The 14612-nt window shown below is 50.6% G+C and overlaps 1 protein-coding gene across 4 annotated transcripts in view; it reads left to right on the top strand.

Annotated features, from left to right (window-relative positions):
- LOC122379662 (potassium channel subfamily T member 2-like) overlaps window positions 1-14612 on the top strand; it is a 141940-nt gene that overhangs the window by 100779 nt on the left and 26549 nt on the right. The gene's annotated exons all lie outside the window — the stretch shown is intronic.

Raw genomic sequence — 14612 nt, 5'->3', positions numbered from 1 at the left:
ATTCTTTAGAATTGTGATTTTCTATTGAAAATCCCAACCTGAGCTACCTCTCTAGGGGGGTGTTTAGCGTTTCTGCCGCGATTTGGGTCATTTTGAATCCCTCAAAAACGGCACGGTAGAATTTCTTGCCATTTTCAGCGTTTGGTCCCGTATCGGGGAGCTACCGGCTGGCATCGGTCGCTTGAAATATAATTAACCCGTTTTGGGGTAATCGGCACGTGCATTTTCCCATAGGGTTAACATGGGGGAAAATTGGAAATTCGATTTGCGAAAAATTTCGTCAATTATATTTGTTGATATTTTTAGGGTCGGATCTCGGGCAGGCACCCCAACTGACGGTGGTAATTATTTAAAATATAATTGACAAAATTTCGGGTAATCGTCACAAACAGTTACCCCATGTTGAGCCTATGGCGAATTCGAAAAATTATTTTCAAATCGATTTTGCAAAAAATTTCCACGTTAGATTTTGAAAATGTTCCAATATGTTGTGCCCCGGGTGGTCGGCTACCACATGGTATGGGACAGATATGGGGCGATTGAAAAGCACGTGCCACGTGCAAACGTGTTTGATGGGGTAACCTCCGGGAAAATCCGACATTGGCCTATTTGGGGTTCTATGGCGCGGAAACGACTTCAGCTAGCGACACCAAATCAGTGCAGCCCGTGAGCAGATGAGTCCAGCTTGTCGCACTAGTGGTCACGTGGCGCACGTGCTATTGCACGTGCCGTGGCACGGGGTCAATTTTGGTGCTTAAATATACTAGCATTTTGAAATGCAAGGAATGGGGGAAATAGTCGTCAGGCCGTCAGTTTTTATGATAGGGTCGATCTGAAAACGGGTATAGGCACAGGATGAAGGGGGCTAAAAAACTGCTATCTCGGATTTTTTGTAAAATGAAAAATTGAAAATTCTGGGGGAATTATATGTTCGAAAGGTGAAATTTCCCTAAATTTTCCCGTTTTTCGAGTTTAGCCGTCCACTGTTCAGAGACGGTGACACCGGCCGGGGTCATCTTTTACATGCTGATGGCCACGTCGATGGGTCATCACGTGGCGTGAACGGTGAAGCTATCAGAGGTCCGGCATTTGCCACGTGGCCACGTGTTTGAGTCACGTACCTCCCAGATTATCGTGTGTTTGCCGATTTGTGGCCTTATAGCACGTAAACTGCACCAGTTAAGAAGCCTGAAATGGTGCATTCAGTGAGGGAACAAGTCCTGCTTACACCACCGGTGGTCACGTGGCACACGTGCAAATCCGGGCACCTCCGTTGCGGAGATATTTTATAGTGAATTATTCAAATGAACATAACTTTGTCAGTTTATGTCCGATTGGACTAGAATTTAGTGGGTGGATGAATTGTTAAGCGACATGAACGAATGCGCCATGTTTGTTGCAGTGCGCCACGTTTGTCTCAAAGCGCCATTTTTGCCGCAAAGCGCAGAATGTGCGTAACTTTGTCGATCATTGGACGATTAGGATGCGCTGTAATTAAGGGATGGCTGCTTATACGGCAGATATTAATGCACCACATTTGCCGCAGGACGCCATATTTGTCTTAATGCGTCAGTGTTTGCGTTTTGCCTACGGCGGGCGTTTTTTGCGGCGGCGTTTGCGTTTTTTTCGGTGTTTGCGTTTGACGGCGGGCGGCCGTTTTTGCGTTTTTGGCGGTGTTTGCGTTTGGCGGCGGGCGGCCGTTTTTTGCGGCGTTTTGCGGTTGGCGGTGGGCGTGCGTGCGTTGCGGGCGTTTTTTTTTGCAGCGGTGTTTGCGTTTTTTGCGGTTTTTATGCTTGGCGGTGGGCGGGCGGGCGATGCGGGCGTTTTTGCTGTTTGCGTTTGGCGGTGGGCGGCCGTTTTAGCGGCGGTTTGCGGCGGGCGGCCGTTTTTTTGCGGCGCTTTGCGGTTTGCGGCGGGCGGCCGTTTTTTGCCGCGTTTTGTGGTTTGCGGCGGGCGGCCGTTTTTTACGGCGTTTTGCGGTTGCCGGCGGCCGGCCGTTATTTGGGGTTAGCGGCGGGCGGCGGGTGGTCGTTTTTTGCGGCGTTTAGCGGTTTGCGGCGGGCGGCCGTTTTTGCGGCGTTTTGCGCTTCGCGGCGTGCGGCCGTTTTTTGCGGCGTTTCGCGGTTGGCGGCGGGCGATGCGGGCGTTTTTTTTGCGGCGGCGGTGTTTGCGGTGTTTGCGTTTTGCGGCGGACGCGCGTTTTTTTTTTGCGGCATTTTGTGCGTTTTTTTCTGCGGTTTTCGGCGGGCGGGCGATTGTTTTTTTGCGAAGTTTGCGTTGGCGTTTTAGGCGTGCGTTTTGCGCGTTTTGCGGTGTTTGCGTTTGGCGGCGCGGGCGGTTTTTCACAATTAAAGTCCCAACCTTCGGATCCGCAGTGCTGTTCGACAAGCGCTGCCCGGGCCTATCCGAAGGTTGGGACTTTTCAATTAAGACAAATCACTATTCTTTAGAATTGTGATTTTCTATTGAAAATCCCAACCTGAGCTACCTCTCTAGGGGGGTGTTTAGCGTTTCGGCCGCGATTTTGGACATTTTGATTGGGGCAAAAACGGCTAGTTAGATTTTCTTGCCATTTTCAGCGTTTGGTCCCGTGTGGGGGAGCTACCTTGTGGCAAAGTTACAAAAAATATATTTGACACGTTTTGGGGTAATCGGCACGTGCATTTTCCCATAGGGTTAACATGGGGGAAAATTGGAAATTTGATTTGCGAAAAATTTCGTCAATTATATTTGCTAATATTTTTAGGATCGGATCTAGGGCTGGCACCTCACCTTCTGGGGGTAATTATTTAAAAATCATAGGGTACAGTTTCGGGTAATCTTGACGGACAGTTACCCCATGCTGAGCCTATGGCGATTTCGAAAAATTATTTTCAAATCAATTTTGCCAGAAATTTCCACGTTAGATTTTGAAAAAGTTCCAATATGTTGTGCACCGGGGTGTCGGCTACCACATGGTATGGGTCAGATATGGGGCGATTGAAAAGCACGTGCCACGTGCAAACGTGTTTGATGGGGTAACCTCCGGGAAAATCCGACATTGGCCAACTGGGGGTCCTATGGCATGGAAACGACTTCATCTAGCGACACCAAATCAACGCAGCCGGTGAGCAGATGACTCCAGCTTGTCGCACTAGTGGTCACGTGGCGCACGTGCAATTGCACGTGCCGTGGCACGTGGTCAATTTTGGTGCTTAAATATACTAGCATTGTGAAATGCAAGGAATGGGGGAAATAGCCTTCAGGCCGTCAGTTTTTATGATAGAGTCGATCTAAATACGGGTATAGACACAAAATGAACGGTGCTAGAAAACTGCTATCTCGGATTTTTTGTAAAATGAAAAATTAAGAATTCTAGGGAAATTATATATTAGAAAGGTGAAATTTCCCTAAATTTTCTCGTTTTTCGAGTTTAGCCGTCCACTGTTCATCAACGGTGACACCGGCCGGGATCATCTTTTACATACTGATGGCTACGTCGATGGGTCATTACGTGGCGTGAACGGTGAAGCTGTCACAGGTCCGGCACGTGCCACGTGGCCACGTGTTTGAGTGGAGTACCTCCCAGATTATCGTGTATAAGCCAACTTGTGGCCTTATAGCACGAAAACAGCAGCAGTCAGGAAGCCTGAAATGGAACAATCGGTGAGGGGACAAGCCCTGCTTGCACGACCGGTGGTCACGTGGCACACGTGCAAATCTGGGCACCTCCGCTGCGGAGATATTTTATAGTGAAATATTCAAATGTACATAAATTTGTAAGTTTAAGTCCGATTGGGCTAGAATTTGGTGGGTGGATGAATTGTTAACCGACATGAACGAATGCGCCATGTTTGTTGCAGTGCGCCACGTTTGTCTCAAAGCGCCATTTTTGCCGCAAATCGCAGAATGTGCGTAACTTTGTCGAACATGGGACGATTAGGGTGCGCTTTGATTGAGGGATGGCTGCTTAAACGGCAGATATGAATGCACTACATTTGCCGCAGGGCGCCATATTTGTCTTAATGCGTCAGTGTTTGCGTTTTGCCTACGGCGGGCGTTTTTTTGCGGCAGCGTTTGCGTTTTTTCGGGGTTTGCGTTTGACGGCGGGCGGCCGTTTTAGCGTTTTTGGCGGTGTTTGCGTTTGGCGGCGGGCGGCCGTTTTTTGCGGCGTTTTGCGGTTGGCGGCGGGCGTGCGTGCGTTGCGGGCGTTTTTTTTGCGGTGGTGTTTGCGTTTTTTGCGGTTTTTGTGTTTGGCGGCGGGCGGGAGGGCGATGCGGGTGTTTTTGCGGCGTTTGCGTTTGGCGGCGGGCGGCCGTTTTAGCGGCGGTTTGCGGTGGGCGGCCGTTTTTTTTGCGGCGTTTTGCGGTTTGCGGCGGGCGGCCGTTTTTTTGCGGCGGTTTGCGGCGGGCGGCCGTTTTTTGCGGCGTTTTGCGGTTTGCGGCGGGCGGCCGTTTTTTTGCGGCGGTTTGCGGCGGGCGGCCGTTTTTTTGCGGCGTTTTGCGGTTTGCGGTGGGCGGCCGTTTTTTGCGGCGTTTTGCGGTTGCCGGCGGCCGGCCTTTATTTGCGGATTTGCGGTTTGCGGCGGGCGTCCGTTTTTTTGCGGCGTTGCGCGGTTGGCGGCGGGCGATGCGTTTTTTTGCGGAGGCGGTGTTTGCGTTTTGCGGCGGACGGGCGTTTTTTGCGGCGTTTTTTTGCGTTTTTTCTGCGGTTTTTGGCGGGCGGGCCATTGTTTTTTTGCGAAGTTTGCGTTTGCGTTTTGGGCGTGCGTTTTGCGGTTTTGCGTTTGGCGGCGGGCGGGCGGTTTTTCACAATTAAAGTCCCAACCTTCGGATCCGCAGTGCTGTATCCGAAGGTTGGGACTTTTCAATTAGACAATCACTATTCTTTAGAATTGTGATTTTCTATTGAAAATCCCAACCTGAGCTACCTCTCTAGGGGGGTGTTTAGCGTTTCTGCCGCGATTTGGGTCATTTTGAATCCCTCAAAAACGGCACGGTAGAATTTTTTGCCATTTTCAGCGTTTGGTCCCGTATGGGGGAGCTACCGGCTGGTACCGGTCGCTTGAAATATAATTAACCCGTTTTGGGGTAATCCGCACGTGCATTTTCCCATAGGGTTAACATGGGGGAAAATTGGAAATTCGATTTGCGAAAAATTTCGTCAATTATATTTGCTGATATTTTTAGGATCGGGTCTCGGGCAGGCACCCCAACTGACGGTGGTAATTATTTAAAATATAATTGACAAAATTTCGGGTAATCGTCACGAACAGTTACCCCATGTTGAGCCTATGGCGAATTTGAAAAATTATTTTCAAATCGATTTTGCAAAAAATTTCCACGTTAGATTTTGAAAATGTTCCAATATGTTGTGCCCCGGGGTGTCGGCTACCACATGGTATGGGTCAGATATGGGGCGATTGAAAAGCACGTGCCACGTGCAAACGTGTTTGATGGGGTAACCTCCGGGAAAATCCGACATTGGCCAACTGGGGGTCCTATGGCGTGGAAACCACTCCACCTAGCGACACCAAATCAACGCAGCCGGTGAGCAGATGAGTCCAGCTTGTCGCACTAGTGGTCACGTGGCGCACGTGCTATTGCACGTGCCGTGGCACGGGGTCAATTTTGGTGCTTAAATATACTAGCATTGTGAAATGCAAGGAATGGGGGAAATAGCCGTCAGGCCGTCAGTTTTTATGATAGGGTCGAGCTGAAAACGGGTATAGGCACAGAATGAAGGGGGCTAAAAAACTGCTATCTCGGATTTTTTGTAAAATGAAAAATTCAAAATTCTGGGGAAATTATATATTCGAAAGGTGAAATTTCCCTAAATTTTCCCGTTTTTCGAGTTTAGCCGTCCACTGTTCAGGGACGTTGACACCGGCCGGGGTCATCTTTTACATGCTGATGGCCACGTCGATGGGTCATCACGTGGCGTGAACGGTGAAGCTATCAAAGGTCCGGCACGTGCCACGTAGCCACGTGTTTGAGTCGCGTACCTCCCAGATTATCGTGTGTTTGCCGATTTGTGGCCTTATAGCACGAAAACAGCACAAGCCAGGAACACTGAAATGGTGCAATCAGTGAGGGGACAAGTCCTGCTTGCACCACCGGTGGTCACGTGGCACACGTGCAAATCTGGGCACCTCCGTTGCGGAGATATTTTATAGTGAAATATTCAAATGTACGTAACTTTTTCAGTTTAAGTCCGATTGGGCTAGAATTTGGTGGGTGGATGAATTGTTAAGCGACACGAACGAATGCGCAATGTTTGTTGCAGTGCGCCACGTTTGTCTCAAAGCGTCATTTTTGCCGCAAATCACAGAATGTGCGCAGCTTTATCGAACATGGGACGATTAGGATGCTCTTTGGTTGAGGGATTGCTAAACGGCAGATATGAATGCACCACACTTGCCGCAAGGCGCCATATTTGTCTTAATGCGTCAGTGTTTACGTTTAACGGACGGCGTGCGTTTTGCGGCGGTGTTTGCGTTTTTTCGGTGTTTGCGTTTGGCGGCGGGCGGCCGATTTTGCGTTTTTTGTGGTGTTTGCGTTTGCCGGCGGGCGGCCGTTTTTTTTGCGGCGTTTTGCGGTTGGCGGCGGGCGTGCGTGCGTTGCGGGCGTTTTTTTGCGGCGGTGTTTGCGTTTTTTGCGGTTTTTGTGTTTGGCGGCGGGCGGGCGGGCTATGCGGGTGTTTTTGCGGTGTTTGCATTTGGCGGCGGGCGGCCGTTTTAGCGGCGGTTGGCGGCGGGCGGCCGTTTTTTGCGGCGTTTTGCGATTTGCGGCGGGTGGCCGTTTTTTGCGGCGTTTTGCGATTTGCGGCGGGCGGCCGTTTTTTGTGGCGTTTTGCAGTTTGCGGTGGGCGGCCGTTTTTTGCGGCGATCTTGTGGTTTGCGGCGGGCGGCCGTTTTTTGCGGCGTTTCGCCGTTGGCGGCGGGCGATGCGGTTTGTTTTTGCGGCGGCGGTGTTTGCGTTGTTGCGGTGTTTGCGTTTTGCGGCGGACGGGCGGTTTTTGGCGGCGTTGTTTTGCGTTTTTTTCTGCGGTTTTCGGCGGGCGGGCGATTGTTTTTTTTTGCGGAGTTTGCGTTGACGTTTTGGTCGTGCGTTTTGCGCGTTTTGCGGTTTTGCGGCGGGCGGGCGGTTTTTCACAATTAAAGTCCCAACCTTCGGATCCGCAGTGCTGTTCGACAAGCGCTGCCCGGGTATCCGAAGGTTGGGACTTTTCAATTAAGAACAATCACTATTCTTTAGAATTGTGATTTTCTATTGAAAATCCCAACCTGAGCTACCTCTCTAGGGGGGTGTTTAGCGTTTCTGCCGCGATTTGGGTCATTTTGAATCCCTCAAAAACGGCACGGTAGAATTTCTTGCCATTTTCAGCGTTTGGTCCCGTATCGGGGAGCTACCGGCTGGCATCGGTCGCTTGAAATATAATTAACCCGTTTTGGGGTAATCGGCACGTGCATTTTCCCATAGGGTTAACATGGGGGAAAATTTAAAATGCGATTTGCGAAAAATTTCGTCAATTATATTTGCTGATATTTTTAGGGTCGGATCTCGGGCTGGCACCCCAACTGACGGTGGTAATTATTTAAAATATAATTGACAGAATTTCGGGTAATCGTCACAAACAGTTACCCCATGTTGAGCCTATGGCGAATTCAAAAAATTATTTTCAAATCAATTTTGCCAAAAATTTCCACGTTAGATTTTGAAAAAGTTCCAATATGTTGTGCACCGGGGTGTCGGCTACCACGTGGTATGGGTCAGATATGGGGCGATTGAAAAGCACGTGCCACGTGCAAACGTGTTTGATGGGGTAACCTCCGGGAAAATCCGACATTGGCCAACTGGGGGTCCTATGGCGTGGAAACCACTCCACCTAGCGACACCAAATCAACGCAGCCGGTGAGCAGATGAGTCCAGCTTGTCGCACTAGTGGTCACGTGGCGCACGTGCTATTGCACGTGCCGTGGCACGGGGTCAATTTTGGTGCTTAAATATACTAGCATTGTGAAATGCAAGGAATGGGGGAAATAGCCGCCAGGCCGTCAGATTTTATGATAGGGTCGATCTGAAAACGGGTGTAGGCACAGAATGAAGGGGGCTAAAAAACTGCTATCTCGGATTTTTTGTAAAATGCAAAATTCAAAATCCTGGGGAAATTATATATTCGAAAGGTGAAATTTCCCTAAATTTTCCCGTTTTTCGACTTTAGCCGTCCACTGTTTAGAGACGGTGACACCGGCCGGGGTCATCTTTTATATGCTGATGGCCACGTCGATGGGTCATCACGTGGCGTGAACGGTGAAGCTATCAGAGGTCCGGCACGTGCCACGTGGCCACGTGTTTGAGTCGCGTACCTCCCAGATTATCGTGTGTTTGCCGATTTGTGGCCTTATAGCACGAAAACAGCACAAGCCAGGAACACTGAAATGGTGCAATCAGTGAGGGGACAAGTCCTGCTTGCACCACCGGTGGTCACGTGGCACACGTGCAAATCTGGGCACCTCCGTTGCGGAGATATTTTAAAGCGAAATATTCAAATGTACATAACTTTGCAAGTTTAAGTCCGATTGGGCTAGAATTTGGTGGGTGGATGAATTGTTAAGCGACATGAACGAATGCGCCATGTTTATTGCAGTGCGCCACGTTTGTCTCGAAGCGCCATTTTTCCCGCAAAGCGCAGAATGTGCGTAACTTTGTCGAACATTGGACGATTAGGATGCGCTGTAATTAAGGGATGGCTGCTTAAACGGCAGATATGAATGCACCACATTTGCCGCAGGGCGCCATATTTGTCTTAATGTGTCAGTGTTTGCGTTTTGCCTACGGCGGGCGTTTTTTTGCGGCGGTGTTTGCGTTTTTTCGGGGTTTGCGTTTGACGGCGGGCGGCCGTTTTTGCGTTTTTGGCGGTGGCTGCGTTTGGCGGCGGGCGGCCGTTTTTTGCGGCGTTTTGCGGTTGGCGGCGGGCGGGCGTGCGTTTTTTTGCGGCAGTGTTTGCGTTTTTTGCGGTTTTTGTGCTTGGCGGCGGGCGGGCGGGCGATGCGGGTGTTTTTGCTGTTTGCGTTTGGCGGCGGGCGGCCGTTTTAGCGGCGGTTTGCGGCGGGCGGCCGTTTTTTGCGGCGTTTTGCGGTTTGCGGCGGGCGGCCGTTTTTTGCGGCGTTTTGCGGTTTGCGGCGGGCGGCCGTTTTTTGCGGCGTTTTGCGGTTGCCCGTTATTTGCGGTTAGCGGCGGGCAGCGGGCGGTCGTTTTTTTGCGGCGTTTAGCGGTTTGCGGCGGGCGGCCGTTTTTCGGCGTTTTGCGTTTCGCGGCGGGCGGCCGTTTTTTGCGGCGTTTCGCGGTTGGCGGCGGGCGATGCGGGCGTTTTTTTGCGGCGGCGGTGTTTGCGTTTTTTGCGGTGTTTGTGTTTTGCGGCGGACGCGCGTTTTTTTGCGGCATTTTGTGCGTTTTTTTTTTCTGCGGTTTTCGGCGGGCGGGAGATTGTTTTTTTGCGAAGTTTGTGTTGGCGTTTTCGGCTTGCGTTTTGCGCGTTTTGCGGTGTTTGCGTTTGGCGGCGGGCGGGCGGTTTTTCACAATTAAAGTCCCAACCTTCGGATCCGCAGTGCTGTTCGACAAGCGCTGCCCGGGCCTATCCGAAGGTTGGGACTTTTCAATTAAGAACAATCACTATTCTTTAGAATTGTGATTTTCTATTGAAAATCCCAACCTGAGCTACCTCTCTAGGGGGGTGTTTAGCGTTTCTGCCGCGATTTGGGACATTTTGACTCCCGCAAAAACGGCACGGTAGAATTTCTTGCCATTTTCAGCGTTTGGTCCCCTATGGGGGAGCTACCGGCTGGCATCGGTCGCTTGAAATATAATTAACCCGTTTTGGGGTAATCGGCACGTGCATTTTCCCATAAGGTTAACATGGGGAAAAATTTAAAATGCGATTTGCGCAAAAACTCCACGTTAGAAATGGATTGTTTTTTTTAGGATGGGTTCTCGGGTCGGGACTCCACCTGCCGGTGGTGGCCGTTTAAAATATAATTATACTTCCTTGGGGTAATCGGGACGGATAGTTACCTCATGTTGAGCCTATGGCGAATTCGAAAAATTATTTTCAAATCGATTTTGCCAAAAATTTCCACGTTAGATTTTGAAAATGTTCCAATATGTTGTGCCCCGGGGTGTCGGCTACCACGTGGTATGGGTCAGATATGGGGCGATTGAAAAGCACGTGCCACGTGCAAACGTGTTTGATGGGGTAACCTCCGGGAAAATCCGACATTGACCAACTGGGGGTCCTATGGCGTGGAAACGACTTCATCTAGCGACACCAAATCAGTGCAGCCGGTGAGCAGATGAGTCCAGCTTGTAGCACTGGTGGTCATGTGGCGCACGTGCTATTGCACGTGCCGTGGCACGGGGTCAATTTTTGTTCTTAAATACACTCACATTGTGAAATGCAAGGAATGGGGGAAATAGCCGTCAGGCCGTCAGTTTTTATGATAGAGTCGATCTGAAAACGGGTATAGACACAGAATGAACGGTGCTAGAAAACTGCTATCTCGGATTTTTTGTAAAATGAAAAATTTAAAATTCTAGGGAAATTATATATTAGAAAGGTGAAATTTCCCTAAATTTTCCCGTTTTTCAAGTTTAGCCGTCCACTGTTCAGAGACGGTGACACCGGCCGGGGTCATCTTTTACATGCCGATGGCCACTTATATTGGTCATGACGTGGCGTGAGCCGTTAAGCTGTCAAAGGTCTGGCACGTGCCACGTGGCCACGTGTTTGAGCCGAGTACCTCCCACATAATGGTGTTTTGTCCAACTGGTGGCCGTATAGCGTGGAAACAGAACCAGCCAAGAACACTAAATTGGGTCAGTCGGTGAGGGGACAGGTCCTGCTTTCATCACCAGTGGTCACGTGGCACACGTGTTCAGCTGGGCTCCTCCTTTGCGGAGATATTTTATCGTGAAATATTCAAACGTCCATAACTTTCTCAAATATGGTCCGATTGGGTTCAAATTTGGTGGGTGGATGAATTGTTAAGCGACATGAACGAATGCGCCATGTTTGTTGCAGTGCGCCACGTTTGTCTCAAAGCGCCATTTTTGCCGCAAAGCGCAGAATGTGCGTAACTTTGTCGAACATTGGACGATTAGGATGCGCTGTAATTAAGGGATGGCTGCTTAAACGGCAGATATGATTGCACCACATTTGCCGCAGGGCGCCATATTTGTCTTAATGCGTCAGTGTTAGCGTTTTCTTACGGCGGGCGTTTTTTGCGGCGGTGTTTGCGTTTTTTTTCGGGGTTTGCGTTTGACGGCGGGCGGCCGTTTTTGCGTTTTTGGCGGTGTTTGCGTTTGGCGGCGGGCGGCTGTTTTTTTGCGGCGTTTTGCGGTTGGCGGCGGGCTTGCGTGCGTTGCGGGCGTTTTTTTTGCGGCGGTGTTTGCGTTTTGTGCGGTTTTTGTGTTTGGCGGCGGGCGGGCGGGCGATGCGGGTGTTTTTGCTGTTTGCGTTTGGCGGCGGGCGGCCGTTTTAGCGGCGGTTTGCGGCGGGCGGCCGTTTTTTTGCGGCGTTTTGCGGTTTGCGGCGGGCGACCGTTTTTTGCGGCGTTTTGTGGTTTGCGGCGGGCGGCCGTTTTTTACGGCGTTTTGCGGTTGCCGGCGGCCGGCCGTTATTTGCGGTTAGCGGCGGGCGGTCGTTTTTTGCGGCGTTTAGCGGTTTGCGGCGGGAGGCCGTTTTTGCGGCGTTTTGCGGTTCGCGGCGTGCGGCCGTTTTTTTTGCGGCGTTTCGCGGTTGGCGGCGGGCGATGCGGGCGTTTTTTTTTGCGGCGGCGGTGTTTGCGTTTTTTGCGGTGTTTGTGTTTTGCGGCGGACGCGCGTTTTTTTTTGCGGCATTTTGTGCGTTTTTTTTTCTGCGGTTTTCGGCGGGCGGGCGATTGTTTGTTTGCGAAGTTTGCGTTGGCGTTTTAGGCGTGCGTTTTGCGCGTTTTGCGGTGTTTGCGTTTGGTGGCGGGCGGGCGGGCGGTTTTTCACAATTAAAGTCCCAACCTTCGGATCCGCAGTGCTGTATCCGAAGGTTGGGACTTTTCAATTAAGAACAATCACTATTCTTTAGAATTGTGATTTTCTATTGAAAATCCCAACCTGAGCTACCTCTCTAGGGGGGTGTTTAGCGTTTCTGCCGCGATTTTGGTCATTTTGATCCCCGCGAAAACGGATAGTTAGATTTTCTTGCCATTTTCAGCGTTTGGTCCCGTGTGGGGGAGCTACCTGCTGGCAAAGTTACAAAAAATATAATTGACACGTTTTGGGGTAAGCGGCACGTGCATTTTCCCATAGGGTTAACATGGGGAAAAATTAAAAATGCGATTTACGGAAAATCTGTTCAGTAATATTTGTCCACATTTTTAGGGTCGGCTCTCGGGCTGGCACCCCACCCGTCGGTGGTAACCGCTTAAAATATAATTAGAGAACTTTCGGGTAATTGGCACAGACAGTTACCCCATGTTGAGCCTATGGCGAATTCGAAAAATTATTTTCAAATCGATTTTGCAAAAAATTTCCACGTTAGATTTTGAAAATATCCCAATATGTTGTGCCCCGGGGTGTCGGCTACCACATGGTATGGGTCAGATATGGGGCAATTGAAAAGCATGTGCCACGTGCAAACGTGTTTGATGGGGTAACCTCCGGGAAAATCCGACATTGGCCAACTGGGGGTCCTATGGCGTGGAAACCACTCCACCTAGCGACACCAAATAAGTGCAGCCGGTGAGCAGATGAGTCCAGCTTGTCCCACTAGTGGTCACGTGGCGCACGTGCTATTGCACGTGCCGTGGCACGAGGTCAATTTTTGTGCTTAAATACACCAACGTTGTTAAATGCAAGGAATGGGGGAAATGGCCGTCAGGCCGTCAGTTTTTATCATAGGGTCGATCTGAAAACGGGTATAGACACAAAATGAAAAGGCCTAAAAAACTGCTATCTCGGATTTTTTGCAAAATGAAAAATTTAAAATTCTGGGGAAATTTTATATTCGAAAGGTAAAATTTCCCTAAATTTTCCCATTTTTCAAGTTTAGCCGTCCACTGTTCAGAGACGGTGACACCGGCCGGGGTCATCTTTTACATGCCGATGGCCACTTATATTGGTCATGACGTGGCGTGAGCCGTTAAGCTGTCAAAGGTCTGGCACGTGCCACGTGGCCACGTGTTTGAGCCGAGTACCTCCCACATAATGGTGTTTTGTCCAACTGGTGGCCGTATAGCGTGGAAACAGAACCAGCCAAGAACACTAAATTGGGTCAGTCGGTGAGGGGACAGGTCCTGCTTTCATCACCAGTGGTCACGTGGCACACGTGTTCAGCTGGGCTCCTCCTTTGCGGAGATATTTTATCGTGAAATATTCAAACGTCCATAACTTTCTCAAATATGGTCCGATTGGGTTCAAATTTGGTGGGTGGATGAATTGTTAAGCGACATGAACGAATGCGCCATGTTTGTTGCAGTGCGCCACGTTTGTCTCAAAGCGCCATTTTTGCCGCAAAGCGCAGAATGTGCGTAACTTTGTCGAACATTGGACGATTAGGATGCGCTGTAATTAAGGGATGGCTGCTTAAACGGCAGATATGATTGCACCACATTTGCCGCAGGGCGCCATATTTGTCTTAATGCGTCAGTGTTAGCGTTTTTCTTACGGCGGGCGTTTTTTGCGGCGGTGTTTGCGTTTTTTTTTTCGGGGTTTGCGTTTGACGGCGGGCGGCCGTTTTTGCGTTTTTGGCGGTGTTTGCGTTTGGCGGCGGGCGGCTGTTTTTTTGCGGCGTTTTGCGGTTGGCGGCGGGCGTGCGTGCGTTGCGGGCGTTTTTTTTTGCGGCGGTGTTTGCGTTTTGTGCGGTTTTTGTGTTTGGCGGCGGGCGGGCGGGCGATGCGGGTGTTTTTGCTGTTTGCGTTTGGCGGCGGGCGGCCGTTTTAGCGGCGGTTTGCGGCGGGCGGCCGTTTTTTGCGGCGTTTTGCGGTTTGCGGCGGGCGGCCGTTTTTTGCGGCGTTTTGTGGTTTGCGGCGGGCGGCCGTTTTTTACGGCGTTTTGCGGTTGCCGGCGGCCGGCCGTTATTTGCGGTTAGCGGCGGGCGGTCGTTTTTTTGCGGCGTTTAGCGGTTTGCGGCGGGCGGCCGTTTTTGCGGCGTTTTGCGGTTCGCGGCGTGCGGCCGTTTTTTTGCGGCGTTTCGCAGTTGGCGGCGGGCGATGCGGGCGTTTTTTTTGCGGCGGCGGTGTTTGCGTCTTTTTGCGGTGTTTGTGTTTTGCGGCGGACGCGCGTTTTTTTGCGGCATTTTGTGCGTTTTTTTTCTGCGGTTTTCGGCGGGCGGGCGATTGTTTGTTTGTGAAGTTTGCGTTGGCGTTTTAGGCGTGCGTTTTGCGCGTTTTGCGGTGTTTGCGTTTGGTGGCGGGCGGGCGGGCGGTTTTTCACAATTAAAGTCCCAACCTTCGGATCCGCAGTGCTGTTCGACAAGCGCTGCCCGGGTATCCGAAGGTATCCGAAGGTTGGGACTTTTCAATTAGACAATCACTACGGGCGGTTTTTCACAATTAAAGTCCCAACCTTCGGATCCGCAGAGCTGTTCGACAAGCGCTGCCC

This window comes from Amphibalanus amphitrite, unplaced genomic scaffold (assembly GCF_019059575.1).
Source record: "Amphibalanus amphitrite isolate SeventyFive unplaced genomic scaffold, NRLGWU_Aamphi_draft 000082F_arrow, whole genome shotgun sequence".
In the NCBI taxonomy this organism is placed as follows: domain Eukaryota; kingdom Metazoa; phylum Arthropoda; class Thecostraca; order Balanomorpha; family Balanidae; genus Amphibalanus; species Amphibalanus amphitrite.
This window is presented reverse-complemented; position numbering and strand designations above follow the sequence as displayed.